The sequence below is a fragment of the Mirounga leonina genome, unplaced genomic scaffold (assembly GCF_011800145.1).
Source record: "Mirounga leonina isolate KUSES-001 unplaced genomic scaffold, KU_Mleo_1.0 Mir_109, whole genome shotgun sequence".
NCBI classification, from domain to species: Eukaryota; Metazoa; Chordata; class Mammalia; order Carnivora; family Phocidae; genus Mirounga; species Mirounga leonina.
The window spans coordinates 4,444,741-4,450,070 of record NW_023270244.1 but is presented as its reverse complement, the minus strand read 5'-3'; positions in this window follow the sequence as shown (position 1 = coordinate 4,450,070).

The window sequence follows — 5,330 nt, the reverse complement described above, 5'->3', positions numbered from 1 at the left end:
AGCCCAACACGGGACTTGATTCCAGGATCCTGGGATCATGACCTGAGCCGAAGGCAGACACTTAACCGACTGAGCCATGCAGGCATCCCTGCTTTAAGCATTTAATGTACATTAATTCATTTAAGTCTTACAACATCCTGTAAGGTATGTACTATTATTATCATCATCCTTATTTGAGAAATAAAGACACTGCAGGAGAAACTTGCCCAAGGCCACATAACTAGAGAGTCATTGAATCTGGATTTGAACTCAAGCCTGTCTCCAAAGTCTGTAACTTAGCCACATCACCACACTGCTTCCCCTTGACAAGAAGACACAATTAGTATAATGCAGGCATAGAAAAAATTGATCCGAGTAGTGAGAAATTCAATTTACAGTTTAGTTTTTTTTTTTTAAAGATTTTATTTATTTATTTGAGAGAGAGAATGAGAGAGAGAGCACATGTGAGGGGGGAGGGTCAGAGGGAGAAGCAGACCCCCCCGCTGAGCAGGGAGCCCGATGCGGGACTCGATCCAGGGACTCCAGGATCATGACCTGAGCTGAAGGCAGTCGCTTAACCAACTGAGCCACCCAGGCGCCCCTACAGTTTAGTTTTTAAACTACTGGAATGTCTTCACGGATCAAGCATGATAATCATTCAATTTCTAAATCAATTGGAATATTTAGATAGTGGCCAAACTGTATTTAACTCCAAGCCATGAAGTATCTTTGGCCGTGGAATACCACCACTGAGGCGATATTTGGAAACTGTGTTTTATTTAGACATGGTCTATATGACCCAATACATTTACATTTTTAAATAGAGAGCAGCGTCATTTAGTTTCCAAAGCCGAGTGGAAACAAAAACTAGGGCCGTGTAGACACGCCCTACACCGAGCACCTGCTTTTGAAATGGCCTCAAATCCGATCCTGTTTTTCCTGTGAACTGGCTTCCATCACTTGGGACTCCTGTGCCTTTAGTGTATCTCATCACCAGCAATCAGTCATTCGTCGTCTATTTTAAGTCTGGTTGTTCAAATGCTACGTCTCGCTCATGGGAGAGAGCTTGAGGAGGCCGTGGCTTCTCCACTCATGGAGTCGGTTCTATAAGTCACCGTATACTCAAAAGGGGGCTCAACACGCACACACTTTCCAAGTCGTCTTTAAAGGTTTTCGGTTCCCTTTTTTCTTTTTTTGGTTTCTATTGCCTTCCCAGTAGTGGTTAAGACATTGCCAGTTTGTCTTTCTTCTCATGATTTCTCCAGAAGACTTCATGGCCCAGGAAGGAGTTCAGCTGGGACCCAGTTTTAATTTCTCATTGTTTTCAGTCTGGCTCTTCTTCGAGCGAGGAATAGTAAGTCATTCAAGTCAGCTGGAGACAAAGGGTTTTAGCATATTGTATTATGTCACATTTTATTTATTTATTTATTTATTTATTTATTTATTTATTTATTTATTTATTTATTTATTTATAAAGGTTTATTTATTCATTTTAGAGAGAGAGAGCCCAAGCAGGGTAAGGGGCAGAGGGAGAGGTAGAGAGAGAGAGGGAGAGAAGTAGACTCCCAGCTGAGCATAGAGCCCTAAGTGGGACTCTATCTCATGACCCTGAGATCATGACCTGAGCCAAAATCAAAAGTCAGCCTCTTAACTGACTGAGCCGCTCAGGCACCCCTGTCACATTATTTTTAAATGATAAAGGAATTTTCATGGAAATCCAAGAACAGGAGCCATATTAAGTCTTGGCCTCAAGGAGCCCAGAGCTCAAAAGTGACTCTAGAGTCACAAAGGTTCCTGGCTGTTCAGCTGCAGGAGCTCATGGATTTTTGATTTCTATGACTAGGCAACACACTACATGTCTTCTTGTGGTCCTAGTACTAATTGATGGCTATGTTTGCTTCAAGTTCAGGGCCTTAAGAGAGAATCTGATTGGTCCAGTCCATCTTTTAGGGCAGACTGTAATTCCTTGTGTGTCCAGTCGGCCCAAGGGCCTGGGCCGGGGTTAGTCATCATTGGACAGAGGAGGTGGGGCACTGAATACTTAATGTGGCAGTCTGGGCCTGCCCCTTCAGCAGGAAGTGTGGGCTGGGTGGATCCCCACAGAAGAGGCTGTGGGTGGGCTGGCACAGTGCTGACCTTTCCAGAATACAGTCTTGTAAAAGAATGATGTGTTACCCAAATCACACGGTGTTATACCCAGGTAAGATGTTGTTATATTGACAAAGATACAGATGCAACTCGGAAAGACATCTACAAAGGCACATGCATTAGCCATTTGCCATTAGCATGCTTAAAACATGTAATTACTTGTGATATGTTTTATCTAAAAACGTTTGTCCTTTCATCTGACAAGTCTAGCTGTTAAAACCCTGTGGCTTTCTCAGTCAGGGCCTCCAAGTTTTGGTGAGTAGATTGCACTTGGCACAACATTAGCTGATGCCATTCATAGAGAGTTCAATGTGATAACCAAACTGAAGTTGCATTAACCTTCGCAGTGTCCCAGCTAGTTATTGAGGTTTTTCTGTGATTGAGCTGGTCAAAACCCACTGATTGGTTATTACCTTGACTAAGTATCCACTGTGCTTTAAACATGAGTATTTCTCTGAGGACTGGCCACAACCACCCGGGGACCCTGAAGGACAACGGACATATAGAGGGGCCATTTTGATCAAGATGAGACTGGCAAAGGGCACAGGTCCAGATTCAGGGCTGGACACACTGCTGCCATGGGTAGGAGTTACGGTGGCTGTGGCGGTGAGGGGGACTGCAGATATAAAGGCGTACAACATGACAGACTTGGCCAGCATCTCCGTCCTGGCAGAACAAAATGCCCTCGACACGGACCACATCCTTACGTTTAAGGTAATTGTCTTAAGACAGGTTGAGTCACTACCCACAGCAGGCGTCAGTGACCTGCATTTGTATGAACTCTACTCTCTTTTCTCGAGTCTTTCCTGTCACGAAGGGCCACAGCACTCCAGCCCTGCTTCTCCATGGCCCACGTCACTTTCTACCTGTATTCATAAGCTATCTGATTTTTCCCCACCCTCTGACGGACATTTCTTTCCTTTTTTTTTTTTAAAGATTTTATTTATTTATTTGACAGAGAGAGACACAGCGAGAGAGGGAACACAAGCAGGGGGAGTGGGAGAGGGAGAAGCAGGCTTCCTGCAGAGCAGGGAGCCCGATGCGGGGCTCCATCCCAGGACCCCGGGGATCATGACCTGAGCTGAAGGCAGAGGCTTAACCGGCTGAGCCACCCAGGTGCCCCCAGACACTTCTTTTAAGAAAACATTAACATCTGATTCATCCTGGTGTTTCTGCCATGGCTCAAAACACAGCAGGCATCAAATAAATATGTGTTGGATAAATGGGAGTAAGAACGTAAACTGCCTTTTTCAGTCACCAGATCGACTGGGTTCCAACGGTGCCTTGCTGTTCTCTCTGCACACTTACAGTATCTGGCACAGGAGGAAGGTCAAGGGGGGACGACTGCCGATTGAAGTTAATTTCAGTGTCAAGTTTATTTAAAATCTTCAAACGTCTCTAATGGAGATACCATGAAACACCATCAGTGTGTCTTGTGTGTCTAGGGAAGGGCACACGGGCCCAGTTAATTACGAGAATGAGGACGGAATCCTTAGAGGCAGATCAGGAAAGCTGTCTGCGTGTAGAGAAGGAAGAGAGGTGGGTAATCGTGTCATTTTTTAACTGTTTACAATGTGCCAGGCCCCATGGTAAGCATTTTACATACATTAACTCATTTAACACTCAACTGTGAATGTTAAAAGTAATTATCTCTCTATTTTTTGTGGTTTCAGGTTTTTACTTAAATTCTAGTTAGTTAACATAGAGGGTAATATTGGTTTCAGGAGTAGAATTTAGTGATTCATCACTTACATACAACACCCAGTGCTCATCACAGCAAGTGCTCAGGAATTATCTCTTTGCTAGCTACAGATTCTGACTTTTCTATTTTAAAGATGTGTTATTTGTGTAATGATTGTTTTAAAAAAGGTAACCCCGATTTTACAGCAACTTACTGACACGTAGCTAAAGTGAGGGCAAAGAGAGGACTGGGATTTGTTGGCTGTCTTATTGCCAAGTTCAGATTGATTGTCAGTAGTATAGCTACAACAATTGTGGATAAGGTTCTGGAAAACTGGGCTCTTTTCAGAATCCGGATCAAGTTAACATTTTCTAGCTAATAGAGAAGTAACTATTTCATTCTCTAAGCAAAGGGTTTCTTAAAATCACAGAATATCAGAGGTCATCTTGCCCAAATTTCTTAGTTTTCCGATGATTTGAACCCAAAGAGCCTTGAGGCTTTGGCCTTGAGCAAACCAGTGAAGAAACGGGGCATTAGACATTAGCTCTTCGGACTGTAGGCACATTTCCCCATTTTGCACACTGTCAGTCAGAAACCCAGCAAGACACTGGTGGCATACTCAATTGGATAATTGAGGAAAATTTAATGAAGGGACTATTTAAAAGGTATGGACAGAGTTAAGAAGACCAGCAAAGGCTGTGAAGTGCTCCAGGTCATGCAAGGATGAAGAGCTGTTACACCCAAAGACCCGGGGGAGGCAAGGGCAGGAGCAGTTACAGACCCCCAGGGAGGAGGGGCACCTAGAAGGCGCCTGCCAGGCACCGGGCTTGGGTAGAGGAACACAGCCCATGGGTAGCAGCCCAACCTCATTCTTTTCCCAAATGGAAGCCAAAGGTCAAGTGAGCTTGTTGATTCAGTTCAAAGAGGATGATAGAGCAAGGCACAGAGCAGAGTGAGGAAGGGTAGAAAGTGGGTTCAGAGCTGAAATACCCAGCACATTTGCCCTCTAGAAGATAAATCTGGTCCTATCTTCCCTCTCACTTTAGCTTGAAATCAGTAATAACCTGGACGACAGAGACAATTTTTAAAAATTCTTATGATACAAATAGTATATATTTGTAATAGAAAAGCTAGAACATGTAGCTGTCTAAAGAGATTACAATTAATTTCAACATTTATGATATTTACATTTCTAGGCTTTTTCTATTCATTCACGCCACAAATATTTATTGAATGTCAATGTTCACTCTCTTCTGGGCAATGTGTATATTGAAATAAAGAAAATGGACAAAAATTCTTCCCCTCTAGGATCTAACATTCTAGTGGGGATGAGTCACCATAAACAAGATAAATAACCCAAATGATAGTTTGTGGGATGATGGTTAAGTGGTAAGAAGAAAAATAAAGCAGAGGAAAAGAATAAGACTGTACTTGGGGAGGTATTATAATTTTAAATAAGGTGGCCAGGGATGTGTGTGTGTGTGTGTGTGTGTGTGTGTGTGTGTGTGTGTGTGTGTGTGTG